The following is a 17556-nucleotide window of genomic DNA, read 5'->3' on the forward strand; positions in this document are numbered from 1 at the left end:
TACATTACCTTCTCATAATGAACAAGATCATATTGCATATGAAGTCAATAAATTTTCTTTTTCTGTCTTCTAGTTTTTCAGTGCATCTTCGTGCCTGACAAATGAGGTAAGTCGCTTCTTGGATCCTACATCCTAAATGTGCACTCGGGGCAGCGAAAAGTTTACCTCGACCCAAGGGAAATATGAGTTCCTTTTACTTCAAAGATGTTTTCCAATATCTGTATTGTCCACCGTAATTTCTATTTCCTAGTAGACATTGGGGACTTATAATAAGTACTAGGCGTGGAAACCAAAAATAACATATTGTGTTGTTGGGGAAAAATAGACCAGCCTGAGGATAATGACTGGTGATCGTTATCAAAGGTCCCTCCAGAGCCTTCTGCCTCCGTACTCGGTAGGAGGCCTTGTCCCCAAAGGCTGCGAACCCCTTCGGGAAATAGGGGGTCGTGGTCACATGGAAGAAGAGGTCGAAAAAGGACTTGCCCAACACAGCACGGAGGAGCATAATCGCAAAGATTTCCTATGATACTCCCCTTAGCCCGGTCCATATTTTTACTATCAATACATTTGTGGTGTTCCTTCCTCTCAAACTTCGTCTCCAAGCTTGACTCGCCTCCTTAGAAGAAAATCTCGTTGTACTTGCTGAGGCAAGATGAACTCTTGCTCCAACAATGCGTCGTCCATGGGGAACAAACACAGAAGTGCCAAAGAAAGGTAGGAATCCACCAGAAAAACCACCACCGCGGTAGCCGCCATATCCACTATTACAACCATGCAACCATATGTGTGGCTGTCTCAGCCGTGCACATCACGTATACCCTCCAGCCTCACTTCCTCTGGTCTTGACCGACCCGGAACCTTGGGTTGGTACGGAAACTCCAGACGACATGTAGCCCTTCTAGCCTCTACATGGCAAAGACCTCGCTGCACTAGAAGTGGTCACAGCCGAGGTCGCAGCCAAGTAGGCCACCTTCCAGTGGTCTGGGAGGTCAAACCTTGGAATGTTCCCGCTTGGACATGGTCCCAGGGTATCTCCTTCGATAACACTTCGGATGCCCTGGGTGAGCCAACACCTTCGGAGAATCTGTACACCCAACATCCTCTCCCCCCCCCCCTCCGGCAAAGGAAGGTTCTGAAGAGGTGCAATGCTCGGGAGTGCACAGACCCCGCCAGCATCTCCGATGCAGCCCTCGAGATGCCAACCGCACACGGGGAACCCCAAGTCCACCTCATTCAGGGAGGCACAGTTGGAGCCACTCTGGCTCCGAAAACCGGTTTGCCAAACGACCCCGACAGTCTCCCCAAATGAAAGGAGGCCCTGGGGAAACCATAAGCTCCGGGACACGCGACCCGTGGTAACGACCTCAATGTCGACCCCAAGGTCTGGTACCCCAGCAGGAATACGGGTGTATCCTCCATGGACCAGGGCGCGGCCATAACACCAACGATTGTCGAGCCCTCACGGCCTTCCGGGAGGAGTACCTTGAAAGACAAGTAGGATACCTAGCCACAGAGGGAATCGACGAAGGACAACACAGGGGTCAAAAGCCTGTGGGAAACTCCCGGGAAGATCCCTGGCCCTCTGACCCCGCTCCGTCGCCACCAACTTTGCTACCAACGGTGCAATATCCCAGTGATGAGGAGTGAGTCAAGAACGCCGTCACCAGGCACTGGGCGCAGAGCCGGGCAACGACTAAAGGCCGAAGGGATCGAGGAAAACCTCTCCCGCTTGGCCTTCGACTTCGCCTCTGACACGCCGTCGCCAGGTTTCGAGCGGATTACCTCCGGAGCCGGGCAGTGGCTAAGGGCTGTGGGGGTCAAGGACCACCTCTCCCACCTGGCCTTCGGCTTCTCCTCCGACACACCATCACCAGGCTCTGGGCGGATTACCTCTGGAGCCTGGAGCGGCTAAGGGCTGAGGGGGTCGAGGACCATCTCTCCTGGCCTAGCTGTAGGCTTCAAGGTCTTCAAGCCTCATAATAGAGGCTTTGTTCTGGCAAAGGTACGCCCACTATTACTTATAGATAGTTTACCCAGTTGGTTTATATTTAGTACAGTATGATAAAAAATAGTGTTGGTGGCCTCCAACCTTACTGCTAGAAGTTTTAACAACAGATAGCCATTAGGTAGAAATGGTAAATCTAGATTATGTCTCTGTTTAGCAGTAAGCTGTAGAACTTAAGTTACATCTTCTTCTGACATGAGTTATGAATAGTCACCTGACCTAGCTATGTCTTATACTGCATTTAGCTGCTTATTGCCAACAGTAGACTGCAGAACTTAGCTAGTAATGTAACCATGCAAAACCCATGCCTGTAGTTGCGTCGCTTGCTTAGGTCACCCAGAAGGCAAATTATGCCAGGGTGTCCTGGAAGGCATTGCACAACCTCGGTAGTGTGCATGCCGCATGTTAAGGGATGACCTTGATGTGAGGATGTTGTGCTCTGAGGAATGCTGTCACAAGGAATCCTTGTTGCACAACATGCATGCACACTATGGGCACAGTAGGCCTAGGTCACCGCAGAGGCATCAAGCCTAGGTTTTCTGGAAGGTGTTGCATAGCCTCGATACTGTGTAGATGCTGGTAATCAAGGGACTTCCTTGGTAATGTAGTTGCGGAGCCCCCGACAGATTTCTTCAAGAGGCGTGACATGCCCATGCACCTGTAGGCATTGCTTGCCTAAACCTAAAGTCACCTGAAAAGGTTTCTCGGAGGGTAGGCTTTGCCCTAGTTGGCAGTGGAGCCCACACACCTACAGCAGCACAACATGCCTAGGTCACCCAGAGGGCATATTTTGCCAGGGTGTCCTGGAAGGCATTGCACAGCCTTGGTCGTATGGACGCCACATGTCAAGGGATGACCTTGATGTGAGGATGTGATGCTCTGACAAATGCTGTCACAAGGAATCCTTGTTGTAAGACATGGTTATATACCACGAGTGTAGCATGCCTAGGTCACCACGAAGGCATCAAGCCTAGGATTCCTAGAAGGTATTGCATAGCCTCGATCGTAGAAATGCCACGTGCCAGGGCACACCCTTGGTGGATAGTGTTACGGTGCACCCGGGGTGTTTCCTCAGGAGCACGATGAGCCTACACACCACGGGCATAGGAGGCCTAGGTGACCTAGAAGGCAAGACTGCCTAGGTTTCCTGGAAGGTATTGCGTAGCCCCAATAGTGTGTAGAGCCTTCAGCGTTAATACCTGTCGAAGGGGATACAAAACCTCCGGCAAAAATGGAGATTCTTACAAAAGGATACAAAATCTCCGGCAAAAACAAAGAATCTTACAAAAGGATACAAAATCTCTGGCAAAAATGGAGATTCTTAAAGAAGGATACAAAACCTCCAGCAAAAATTGAGGGTCCTACAAAACCTTCGACAAAAATGGAGAGACTTCCGAAAACCTCCGCCAAATGGAGAGTTGTAACACCCTAGTTTTTCAACTTTTTGGAAATAGTAATAAATATTCTTTTCCTTAGAATAGGGTGTTAGTCTTTATCTCAAAATCTCAGGAGAAAGAAATTATTTTCTAAAAGCTAGAAAATTAACCTAGGCTATATTATAGTTTGATTGCATTCATGCCGAAATAGCTACATTAGGGTTTTTATTGTGCGAAAAATAAGTTTTGAAGACCCCGAGGCGCGCCGTTCAAATTTTTGGAAAAGTTTGCAAATTTTTTCCTAAAAAGAAAAGTTCCTTTTCTTTTCCTTTTCTTCCTTTTCTTCTTTTTCTTTTCTTTCTCCTAGGAGGTTTTTCCCTTCTCCCTCTTGGGCTGAGCCCGAGCTGCCCCTCCCTCCTTCCCGAGGCGAGCTCCAACCCACTCCTCCTATCTCCACCCCACCTTCCTGCCTGGGCCGGCCGAAGGCCATGGCCCAACAACGCTGCTGCCTTCCACTGTTGGTGCCTAGCCAGTTTCGGCCTCCGCTCGCACGCTAGTGCCCCCCCCCCCGGTCTCCTTCTTCCTCCCATAGCCACCCCGGATGCTCCTGAGCCGGACTCGAGTTCGAGTACCATGCACCGTGCACCATGCGCCTCCCTCCCCGAGTCCGAATCCTAACCACCTCGGTTCTATCCAATCGCGTGCCCCGCCTATATAAACAACCGAGCCCTCCCCCTCTTTTCCCATCTATTCTCGGCCACCGCAAGCCCCCGCCGCCCCCACCATTGTCGGCTGACCTGAGCTCCGCCTTTGGCCGTATCGTCACCGCTTGATGTAGTCAAGCCGCCCAGTAGGTTCGCCGTCGCCAGCCGCACGCGCCGGTGCCGTCGTCATCACGTTTTGGCCATTGGAGCTCCCTCCCCGTAGATCACGCGAGGCCGCCGCCGTCTACCCCGTCGCCGACTGCCTTCAGTGCCCCACCGCATGAGGTAAGCGCTAAAATGGATTCCCCTTGTCCCCTTCTCCCTCCACCGCCGCTCGCCGTTGACCCCCGTGCCCGGCGATGAGGTTCACCATCTCTTAGGTGACAATGCAGCCACGTCGAGCTATCCGCCGCCGAACCCAAGAGCAGTTCAAGAATCTTCAGGACCAAGTTTTTGAAGAGTCTGAGTAGCAAATTGGGAGAGGCAAGTGTCCTTGAACATTTTGATCCTAGTTTTGTTTAAAATGCGTTCTTTTATTTCAAGCATGCATGCTACTAATCCTGAATCCTATGTACTTATAGTATCCTGTTGCATATAATTCCTTGTCGCCATGTTGTTAGTAGTGGATATGATGGGTAGTCATGCTTAGCTTTGCACAAGGGGATGGAAGGGTTAAGGGTTAAACATGATAAACAAATTAATGCAACTATGAGTTGGGAATATTAATGATGGCATTAGCAACATGTAACCTTAGGCCTTGAGCAAAGTTGTGTCGATGATGATGAAGTTATGATGTTGGGTTAGTGATTGCTCAAGTGACCTAAGTAATGACCGGTTCGTGGAGCGACAACCCAAGATATATTGTACCAACCACGAGACTTGGTATGGGACAGGTCTAGCCTATTAATTAGCGAATTTCAGTCTTGTGCATGCCAAACGGAAGGGTGGTTGTGTGGGGACGGCAAAGGCCAGAACCATTTAGATAGTGGTATGAGATGTGTAGTGGAAGGGAAGGGTGAAAACTTTCCGGAGCTACAAGGTGCAAAAGGGGGCTTCTGGGTGGTGTGAATGCCACTTTGACAACGGTGAAACATAGCAAGCATGCACATGCTGGATGAAACTTTGTAACGGCTTTATAGTGACTTTCTGGGTAACACACCACTAGCGTGTGTTAAGTGTTTCGCGGACACGGCAACAAGAAAAATCAGGACTTGTGGGGAAAGCTGGACAACCTCTGCAGAGTGTAAAAATTATTATAACAGTTGTGCTCGCAGTTATGAGAGACTTGGATCCTCACATGATTAGCCAAATGGGTTTTGGTTAGTTTGGTCTTTTGGGAGCCTGATGTGGGATTCAGGTGGTTGGGAAACATGTGGAGATGTTTCTAGGAGTTGGAGGTCTGCTGTTGATTCACCTAGACAAGTAGGATGCTTTCATAATACTTCGTTAGAATAGTTGGCTTTTATGCAAAACTTAAACTGTTTCAGCTTGTTCCTTGTTTAAGCTTGCATGGCATTGTATTTTCCCACACTTGCAGAGTACAAGTTGTACTCACACTTGTTGTTTTACCCAAATGTCTTCCAAGCGCTGCTCAGACATTGAAGGAGATCCAAACTTCTTTGTTGACAAGGAAGAAGACTGCTAGGCTGGCGTTTCCCCAATCAATTGCCGGTGGAAGTTAGAGTTCACGGAGTTTAGTTGTGTGCTTTTTGTTCAAGACTGTGTGGTCTCTTTTTTTATTCTAGTTAAATGTTGTAATAATGACACTGCGTGTGATACACTGATGAAGTTGCTGCATGTATGAAACTTGATCCTGGCATACATGTGGTTTACATCTGGTTTTGTTCTTTTCTAAAACTGGGTGTGACAGAGGTGGTATCAAAGCTGCAAGCCTAGCTAGAAAGGATGAGTTTCTAAGGACTATTTTGACAAAGAAAACTAATTTTGAAAACTCTGCTCCGTGTTTTTTTTTACTTTCCTTGCTAATCCTTTTTAAAACCATGTTGCTGACTCTCCTTATTTTTAAAATGTTGTAGGTGGCTCGGACCCGTATGACTGCGCGTAAGAGTACCAACAGTCGCCTTCCTACTCGACCTTTGACCCCGACTCGTGCCATGGCCTTTGCAAGACAACAGGCACCCCGAGTTCAGCGATGGAGCCATGTCTACCACTCTGACAGACGCCGCGCCGGATGGATCCCCGCCAAGCTTTTGGAGATACTTCATAATTTGGGACCCGAGAAGGCACCAGAATACGCAGGAGTGAAGATTGAGTACGTCGATGCCCCTCCTGAGTGGAAAGTTGAAGTGGTGATCTTCGGTTCGTTACCGGAGCATGAAGCCTACGAGGTGACGAGCATCCATTATGCTATCTAACCAAGAGCTACCTTCAAGGTTGGAATTCGTGACGCCGCACGCCAAGCCCTACTAGTCTTCTGCCACTGCCACAGCGACGACTTGATCTTCACGCAAGACAACCATTACCCTCAGTGCATCAGTGGCTACACCGACATCACCGCTACACCCGTCATCACGGAAGGTACCACCAGGCTTGGAGGGCAAACCGTCCTGGCCTTGGAGCTAAGTTAGGAGTTGGATGGAACCACCGAGGAGCTGCAATACATCAGAGGCAAGCTAGCTCAAGCGCAGAGTGAGCTACGCAACAAGAAGCGTCCCACCCGGACTGCTGGGAATCTTCTTCATCTGACTCTGGATCTGAGGAAGGGATTCCTCGTTCCCCGCACCATCTTCAGGCTCATCGTCGTCTAGCTCCAGCACCCTGAGGTTCCAGCAAAGTTAGGAGTTCATTTAGGAGGCTGTCCCATAGTTGTTATGAGTCGTTAGAATCGTGTGTTAGTGAGTAGGTTGATCTGGTGGTGTGTTATGTAATGATTTGGATTTTTTTTTGAGTGAGTGATGTTTTGTGAAGATTCTCTTCACGAATGCATCCTTATAATATAATATATTAGTTAGTTTGGGAGTCTACCTCTGTTTTCGTTCTGTTGTTCTTCATAAATTCCTTGTTTCCTCATCTACCTACTCCTATCTCAGATGGTGAACCTAAGGAATCGCGCCAACGCTAATGGCAATACTTCTGATGGGCAAGACAATGATAATCCCTCCCCACCACCACATCCATCTCTCGAGTAGCTTTTGGCAGTGCAAACTCAGATTCTACAAGGAGTGGCTCGGACCGTGACCCAAATGCAGTAGAATCCCCTCGTCGCCGCCCCTGCACCACCACAGCAATCCCGTGACAAGCTAAGAGAATTTCAAAGGACTAAACCGCCTACCTTCTCTCATGCTATTGAACCTATGGACGCTGATGATTGGCTCAAGGTCATCGAAAAGAAACTCTCAGTCCCTCAGTGCAACACCAGGGAAAAGGTTTTGTTCACGTCACACCAGCTGATGGGACTTGCTGCAGATTGATCGGATGCCTATGTCGCTGCTCATGAAGAACCTAACAGCATCAACTGGCAGGAGTTCTAGAACATTTTTCGAGCTCACCATGTACTCCAAGGAGCTATCAAGATTAAGAGAAAGGAATTCCTATCATTCAAGAAGGAGGAATGACTGTAAGCGAGTACGTCACTAGGTTCACCCAGTTGTCCCAGTATGCACCAGAGGATATAGATACCAATGAGAAAAAGCAAGATCCCTCAAAGGAACAACAACACTAGCAACAAACCTCAAGCCTCCACCAAAGGAAAATCCTGTTTCAATTGTCGAGTAGAGGGACATTTTGCGTACCAATGCCCTCTTAAGCGTCTGAATCATCTACAAAGCAGAATTGGCTAGAGGCCGTGTGAATCATGTGGTAGTTGATGAAGATTAAGATGCCTCGAATGTTGTGATCGGTATGTTTCTTATCAACTCCAACCCCGTTATCATATTATTTGATTCTGGAGCATCGCATTCTTTTATATCAACCAAGTATGTGGCAAGCCACAATTTACCTATATCTCTTATGAAAAATAGAATGATTGTTAGCTCTCCAGGTGGAGAAATGAAAGAAAGGCATGTATGCCCGAACCTTAGTATTAAGATGAGGGGGGTAGATTTCTCGGCAAACCTTATCGTTTTGGAATCCAAAGGAATAGACATCATACTAGGGATGGATTGGTGAACCAAGTTCAATGGAATTATTGACTGTGCAAGAAGAGCTGTTCGTCTGTCTGCGAGAGGAGGAAAAGAAGTGGAATACATTGCAAAAGTTTCACCAATGGCCAGGGGAACAGTTAATCAAGTTGATGGAACATCAATGGAGAGCATTTCAGTTGTTCGTGATTACTCGGATGTTTTTCCAGAAGAATTACCAGGTATGCCACCTGACTGTGACATCAAGTTTGTTATAGAACTAGTATCTGGTACAGCTCCTATATCTAAGAGGCCGTATAGAATGGCTGCTAATCAGCTAGCGAAACTTAAGGAACAATTGCAAGAGTTGTTAGACAAGGGTTATATCCGACCTAGTTCGTCACCATGGGGTGCACCAGTTATTTTCGTACCCAAGAAGGATGGCACCCAAAGGATGTGTATAGATTATCGCGCTTTGAACGAGGTGATCATCAAGAATAAGTACCCTCTTCCCAGAATAGATGACTTATTTGATCAGCTTAGAGGTGAATGTGTGTTCTCCGAGATCGATCTTCGCTCAGGATATCATCAGTTGAAGATTCGAGTTTCGGACATTCCTAAAACCGCCTTCATCACCCGTTATGGATTATATGAGTATACGGTTATGTCTTTTGGATTGACCAACGCCCCTACCTACTTCATGTACCTAATGAACAAAGTGTTCATGGAGTTTTTGGATAAGTTTGTAGTAGTTTTTATTGACGACATCCTAGTTTTCTCAAGGGATAAAAAGGAACATGCAGAACATCTGGGATTGGTCCTACAGAAGCTTAGGGATAATCAGTTGTATGCTAAGTTGAGCAAATGTGAGTTCTGGCTAGATCAAGTCTCTTTTCTTGGTCATATCATCTCCGCCGGAGGAATAGCAGTCGACCAAAGAAAGGTGGAATATGTTTTGAATTGGAAGTCTCCCCGGAATGTCTCCGAGATACGTTGCTTTCTTAGATTGGCAGGATATTACCACCGGTTCATAGAAGGATTCTCCAAGATTGCGAAGCCCATCACCAAATTACTTGAGAAAGGACAAACGTTTAAATGGACTCCTGCTTGTGAGGCAAGTTTTGAAGAGTTGAAGGAAAGACTAACATCTGTGCCAGTACTGGTCATGCCAGATACATAGAAATTGTTCTCCATTTATTGTGATTCCTCTCGTCAAGGATTAGGATGTGTACTTATGCAGGAAGGCCATGTTGTAGCCTATGCATAAAGACAATTAAGGAAGCATGAGGAGAACTACCCAACACATGATTTAGAGTTAGCCATTGTAGTTCACGCACTCGAGATATGGAGATACTATTTCATTGGAAAAAGGTGCGAGATATATTCGGATCATAAGAGTTTGAAGTATATTTTTACTCAGCAAGGTCTCAATCTCAGACATCGTAGATGGTTAGACCTTATCAAGGATTATGATTTAGGAATTAACTACCATCCCGGAAAGGCGAATGTAGTTGCCGATACTTTGAGTATAAAGACTTATCTCCGAATAATGTCCATACAAGATAGACACCCCGAGCTAAGCAAAGATTTTGAGAGACTTAATCTGGGGTTGGTAAACAGCGCAGAAGCCGTGGTGATGGAAGTCGATTCGACTTTGGAACAAGAAATTCATAAAGGACAACTTGTGGACGAGAAGGTTATGGAAATCAGGCAGCGTATTAAGGAGGGTAAATCCCTAGGTTTTACCGAGGATGAGAATGGGACAGTTTGGTTTGGGAAATGAATCTATGTTCCGGATATCGAATCTATCAAGGAAACTATACTTCGAGAAGCGCAAGAGTCTACATATTCTATTCACCCCGGGAGCACCACGATGTATCAAGATCTGAAGGGTAGATATTGGTGGTATGGAATGAAGAGAGAAATTGCGGAATATGTAGCAAGATGTGATATATGTCAAAGAGTCAAAGCTGAACATCAGAGACCCGCAGGGTTGCTTCAACCTTTGAAAATACCAGAGTGGAATTGGGAAGAAATCAGTATGGATTTTATTGTTGGTTTGCCCCGATCTCAAACTGGATATGATTCTATTTGGGTGATAGTGGATCGTTTGACAAAGGTTGCCCATTTCATCCCAGTGAAGACCACTCTGGGATGGAGTACCGAAGAGGATAGTGTCTGATAGAGGAAGCAAGTTCACCTCCAGGTTTTGGCAAAAACTACATGAGTCATTGGACACCGGGTTAAACTTCAGTTCAGCATATCACCCGCAAACTAATGGTCAAACTGAGAGTGTAAATCAAATTTTGGAAGATATGTTAAGAGCTTGTGCCTTGAGAAATAAGACTAGTTGGGATAAAAATCTTCCCTATGCAGAGTTCTCCTACAACAATAGTTATTAGACTAGTTTGAAGATGTCACCATTTGAAGCCTATTTGTATGGAAGAAAATGCAGAACACCACTGTACTGGAATGAAACCGGTGAAAATCAAGTGTTTGACCTAGAAATTCTTAGAGATGCAGAAAAACAAGTACAACAAATCAGGAAAAATTTGAGAACAGCTCAATCACAGTAGAAGAGTTATGCAGATCACCAATGTCGGGAATTGACCTTCAAAGCAGGTGACTTCGTGTATCTACGAGTCTCGCCGATAAAAGGATTCCGTAGATTTAAAGTAAAAGGAAACTTGCACCCACGTTTATAGGACCTTTCAAAGTGTTGGAAAAGCGAGGAGAGGTAGCAAATCAGTTGGAGCTACCACCTCAATTGGTAGATGTTCACGATGTTTTTCACTTGTCACAGTTGAAGAAATGTCTACGAGTTCCCGAAGAGCAGATGCCCATAGAGGAAGTAGAAGTTGGAGAGGATCTCATCAACATGGAGTATCCCGTCATGATTCTAGAGACATCAGAGAGTTAATTGGAACAAAAAGATCCGTTTGTGCAGGTACAATGGAGACACCATTCCGAAGAAGAGGCAACGTGGGAAAGAGAATCAGATCTAAAGACAGAATCCCCGCATCTTTTCTCCAATCCTCCCGAATCTCGAGGGCGAGATTCCTTCTAAGGGGGTAGGTTTGTAACACCCTAGTTTTTCAAGTTTTTAGAAATAGTAATAAATATTCTTTTCCTTAGAATAGGGTGTTAGTCTTTGCCTCAAAATCTTAGGAGAAAGAAATTATTTTCTAAAAGCTAGAAAATTAACCTAGGCTATATTATAGTTTGATTGCATTCCTGCTGAAATAGCTGCATTAGGTTTTTTATTGTGCGAAAAATAAGTTTTCAAAACCCTGAGGCACGCCGTTCAAATGTTTGGAAAAGTTTGCAAAATTTTTCTTAAAAAGAAAAGTTCCTTTTCTTTTCCTTTTCTTCCTTTTCTTCGTTTTCTTTTCTTTCTCTCGGGCGGTTTTTCCCTTCTCCCTCTTGGGTTGAGCCCGAGCTGCCCCTTCCTCCTTCCTGGACCGAGCTCGAAACCACTCCTCCTATCTCCACCCTGCCTTCCCGCTTGGGCCGGCCAAAGGCCACAGCCCAGCAGCACTGCTGCCTTCCGCTGTTGGCGTCTGACCTGGTTCCGCCACCGCCTGGACGCTAGCGCCCCCCCGGGTCTCCTTCTTCCTCCTGTAGCCACCTCAGACGCTGCCGAGCTAGACTCAAGTTTGAGCACCGTGCACCGTGTGCCGTGCGCCTCCCTCCCCGAGTTCAAATCCTAACCACCTCGGTTCTATCCAATCGCATGCACTGCCTATATAAACAACCGAGCCCTGCCCCTCTTTTCCCATCTATTCTCGGCCACCGCAAGCCACCGCCACCATTGCCGGCTGACCCGAGCTCCGGCGTCGGCCATATCGTCACCGCTTGACATAGCCGAGCCACCCATTAGCTTCGTCGTCGCCAGCCGCACGCGCTAGTGCCGTCGCCATCACATTTTGGCCACTGGAGCTCCCTCCCCGTAGATCACCCGAGGCTACCACCGTCTACCCCGCCGCCGACTGCCATTCGGTGCCCCACCGCACGAGGTAAGCATTAAAATGGATTCCCCTTCTCCCTCTGCCACCGCTTGCTGTTGACCCCCGTGCCCCGCGACGAGGTTCGCCATCTCTCCGGCGACAACGCCGCCACGCCGAGCTATCCGCCGCCGCTTTCCTCTCTGAAACCGGTCAAATAAGCGCCCCTCTTCATCAACCGTTAGATCTGTTTTGGATGGCAACGATTAAAAGCTTTGCATACCCTTTCGGCGTCCAATCGCATGATGCCACATGGCCACTTAATCCTAGTCAGCAAGTGAGGCCACGTCATCGCTTGCATAAGCTAGCCACCTCATCGATTTAGCCCACGTGGTAGTACCACATTAGCACAATTTATGCAATCATAATTTCTATTTGTTTTAATTCGGGAATAATGGCAATTTTGCAAATAAGCCCCTGGACTTCCCTGTATTTAAATAAAAGCCCCTGTAGTTATGCAGTTTAGTCCCAAAAATTTTCATAATTACAAATAGGTCCCTCAATTTTTGCAAAAAGGCCCCTAACCTCTTTGTTTTTATTTAAACTAAGCCCTTTTATTTTTCATATTTAACTCTAATCTTGTTTATAGCATAACTTTCTCGTTTTAGCTCCGATTTAGATGGTTTTCGCGCTCACGTGTTCATAGCGACGTGTACTATCTTGTAGTACCTTTTTTCATAGATGTTAGCTATTGTTTGGTGTACTATTCTTAGTTGGTTTTGTTGTATGCTTTTTCGGTGTGTTTTGAGAGCAGACGAAGAGTAGTTTGAGAATCTTCAGGACCAAGTTTTTGAAGAGTCTGAGCAGCAAGTTGCGAGAGGCAACTGTCCTTCAACATTTTGATCCCAGTTTTGCTTAAAATGCGTTCTTTTATTTCAAGCATGCATGCTATTAATCCTGAATCCTATGTACTTATAGTATCCTGTTGCATATAATTCCTTGTCGCCATGTTGTTAGTAGTGGATATGATGGGTAGTCATGCTTAGCTTTGCACAAGGGGATGGAAGGGTTAAGGGTTAAACATGATAAACAAATTAATGCAACTATGAGTTGGGAATATTAATGATGGCATTAGCAACATGTAACCTTAGGCCTTGAGCAAAGTTGTGTCGATGATGATGAAGTTATGATGTTGGGTTAGTGATTGCTCAAGTGACCTAAGTAACGACCTTCGTGGAGCGACAACCCAAGATATATTGTACCAACCACGAGACCTGGTATGGGACAGGTCTAGCCTATTAATTAGTGAATTTCAGCCTTGTGCATGCCAAACGGAAGGGTGGTTGTGTGAGGACGGCAAAGGCCAAAACCATTTGGATAGTGGTATGAGATGTGTAGTGGAAGGGAAGGGTGAAAACTTTACGGAGCTACAAGGTGCAAAAGGGGGCTTCTGGGTGGTGTGAATGCCACTTTGACAGCGGTGAAACATAGCAGGCATGCACATGTTGGATGAAACTTTGTAACGGCTTTGTAGTGACTTTCTGGGCAACACACCACTAGCGTGTGTTAAGTGTTTCGCGAACACGGCAACAAGGAAAATCAGGACTTGTGGGGAAAGCTGGACAACCTCTGCAGAGTGTAAAAATTATTATAACAGCTGTGCTCGCGGTTATGAGAGACTTGGATCCTCACATGATTAGCCGAATGGGTTTTGGTTAGTTTGGTCTTTTGGGAGCCTGATGTGGGATTCAGGTGGTTGGGAAACATGTGGAGATGTTTCTAGGAGTTGGAGGTCTGCTGTTGATTCACCTAGACAAGTAGGATGCTTTCATAATACTTCATTAGAATAGTTGGCTTTTATGCAAAACTTAAACTATTTCAGCTTGTTCCTTGTTTAAGCTTGCATGGCATTGTATTTAACCGGTTCGTGGAAGGACAACCCAAGATATATCGTACTAACCACGAGACCTAGTATGGGACCAGACTAGCCTATTAATTAGCGTATTTCACGATCAATCACTGTCGGTAGCTAATAGGCCAATAGTGATGAAGCATCACTGCCGGTTCAAAAACCGTACAGAAAGAATCAATGAATGTGGCTTATGAACCGAAAGTAATGAAGGCCATCATTGCCAACTGATGGCTTGAGCCAGCAGTAATGCTTCACTACCGAGTAAGGGTACCAATCGACAGTGATACCTAAACTATCATTGTCGGTTCTAGCCATGACTCGACAGTGATAGTTGTCGAGTATCACTGACAGTTTATGTTATGAACCGGCAGTGATAATGGGTATCACCGCCATTTTGTGTGATGAGCTGACAATGATAATGGATGATAACTTATTTTAAAAAATTTATAACTTTTTTATATGAAGTCAGATGGAGAAAAACTTTAAATAAAATTTGTAGCCCTCGATGAGATTTATAACTTTGTAGTTGTCAACATTTTGATTTAAGGTTATTTAAATGCTCAAATAATCTTAACAAAGTTTCAATCATGGTTGATGACAGCTGATCTTAAAAAATTCATAACATTTTCATACAAAGTCGGATGAAGACAAACATTATATAAAAATTATAGCCAACAACAAGATCTACAACTTTGTAGTTGACCATTTCTTTATTTGAAGCCATATATATGTACAAATATATATCTAAAATTATTATAGAGGGATCCACATACTTGATCACAAACTTTTGGTCTAAATCTAGTGTAAAACACTAGTAGGAATCATTAAAAAAGACACACCCATAGTCACAAAGTTGAAAACTATAAATTTAAATATTTTTATCGTGAGTTTGGTAACTCGGATTGATGAAACATTTACGCAGCACTAATTTCCAAACGTAGTACTATGTCTCCAAAAATTTTAGGCAAATTAGAGTTGGTCAATTTTTGACAAAAAACTTCAGAGGTCCTATCGAGGGTCTTTTGAGCCTTTTTAGGGTTCAAGAAGGGTAAAATTCTAAATATATGTATTTTTTGGGATGCGCCTCCTTATTAGCTTTGAAAGTAGATGTCGAACATCAAAATCGGACTCCGTATGCAAAAGTTATGGCTGTTTTACTAAATACTGCACGGACTGGAAATAAATTTTTTCATATGGAGTCGGATGGAGACAAACTCTATATTACCATTGTAGAACTCGATGAGATATACAACTTTATAGTTGATAACTTTTCCATTTATGATCATTTTGATGTGCAAATAGTCATTCAAACGTCGAATCAGAAGATGCCAAAAGGATTAATTTTGCTACTGTACTCAAGAACGAATTAGAGGTGAGATGGTTAGAGAGGTCGCACGCATGGAGTTTCTAATTGAGGTCGTGAGTTCGAGTTCTAGAACTCGTATGAAAATATAGTGAGTGAGCAGTGATCAATACTCAAGCTTCTGGTTGAGAGCGGGTGAGCAGTAGTCGGTCGGGTGCCTCTGGTCGCAAATAAAAAAAAAAATTCTTGCCACAAACATGTTGAATCAGAGATCAACAATCACTACTGGCTGAAGCCTTCACTGCTAATCCTCAGTGAAGAGTATTTTGGAGCCAGTAGTATTAAAGGTTTCTATAGTAGTGGGAAGCAGGAAGAAAATTTGTGAGTGGGGATTGCAGATAAGGAAGTGACAAGTCTGATTAAATGATCCATGATAGCGCTTAAGTCCACACCAAGTGTGATATTGTGTGATCTTATACTTTTAGATGGTATATACAGAACATACACTACACATACACACCACACGTATACACATATATACGCATCCATACACACCAGGAAGAGATTAGAAGGCTTGATGCCTCTAATATGTGAGAAATGCATAATACCACTGAATACGTATATATATGTATCCTAGTCTAATCTGGATATAGCCCGGCGCTAAAGGGGAAAAACCCCAGATGGGCCCTATGGAAGAGATATGCGGACCGGCCGAGAAAAAGTGTAGAGGTGCTGTTGACAAACACAAAATGTTTTTCTTTACTGATTATAAGACGAATGCATATGGACAGCACACTCACTCACACGTGCTATGTTATTAAAAAAAGGTTATGTTATTATACAAAACCTGGTCATAAGATTATTGTTTTTTAAAGCACTTTGATGGAGTGTGATTGCGGAAAAAAAAATATCACAAGGAGTACACATGGTGCACGCGAATGCAAACACAAACTACTATAGGTGTTGAGTGCATTCCCTATGGCATGTCTAAGAACTCATGGAGCGCATGCACGTGTTTACATCTAAGTACTTGTGTGCGTGAAAGACGAAAACTAGGATTTCGAACCCATCCCGTTGACAACTGTTCCATTCATGTCGATTATTGTTGTACTAAACGCCGATACCTGCAAAAATGCTAAAATAATTTAGAAGTTTCAAATGTAGGTAAAAAACTAACATGTTTATGTGCGTATAGAATAATGAAAGGTTAAGTGGATAGCATTGGTGAGCTTCATGTAATGCTTGTCTTCCAACAAGAGCTGAGTTGTCCATCCCGGATCCGGAGAGAGAGAGGCGGGGACATAACAGAGGAGCAATGAAAATCTACCTGTACGACGACTTCCGGCACCCATGAGCACGGTTAAAAATGCGACGGTAACCGACAAAAAATCGTGGTTACCGACCTTCTCAGTGCGGCTCAGTTTCAAAAGTCGAGCGGTTACCGAATTTGAATTAAAAAATTCAAACCAAATTTGAATTCAAAAAATTCAAACCAATTTTTAAAAAATCCAAAAATCTGATAAAAAACTAGAGATAATTTCAAGAGTATCTGTGAAAACAAAACTTGAAACAAATATCGTTTGGACATCCAAATTGATGGGCAAACTTCGGATATATTTTTAATGGGCTCGTCTGTGTTCTGGGCCGAATAAACCGTCGCCTCCGGCCCGTTTGCAGCCCACGGCCAGTGGATAAGGTGGCGTTGGATTGGAGCTAGCTGTGCGCTGCACACTTTCCCCACCGCAACTCCAGCAGCTCCACGCGCGGTGCCGGCGACTGCCCGAGCAAATCCGGTGAGGTCTGGCGCAAATCCGGCACTTTTTCTTCGGTTATCGCGGTCGGGAGCTCGGTTACCGATTGCATTGTTGCGGTAACCAACCGGCGGCCCCGGCTTGTCACCAGACTACATCGCTTGCTCGGTAATCGTCGCTATATCTTCGGTAACTGTTGCTTGTAGCTCGATTTTGTGTGCATAACGACCGTTAATCGTTGTAATACGGCCGGTAGTGATAGATTTCGTGGTATTTCGACACTGCATTGCATTATGAGTTCGATTGTGGACTGTGTAGTAGTTTTTTTTTGTGTAAAATGCACTATTCGGTGATGAGTTTGGTTGATTCGCTGGGTTATAGACCTTATTACATTGAATTATCCGTGTACATGCGAATGATGGTAATATTCGTGCTAGATAATCGGTCATTTAGGTGTACATGGTGCTAATATTCGTTCAAAT

This window comes from Phragmites australis, chromosome 7 (assembly GCF_958298935.1).
Source record: "Phragmites australis chromosome 7, lpPhrAust1.1, whole genome shotgun sequence".
Classification (NCBI taxonomy): Eukaryota; Viridiplantae; Streptophyta; class Magnoliopsida; order Poales; family Poaceae; genus Phragmites; species Phragmites australis.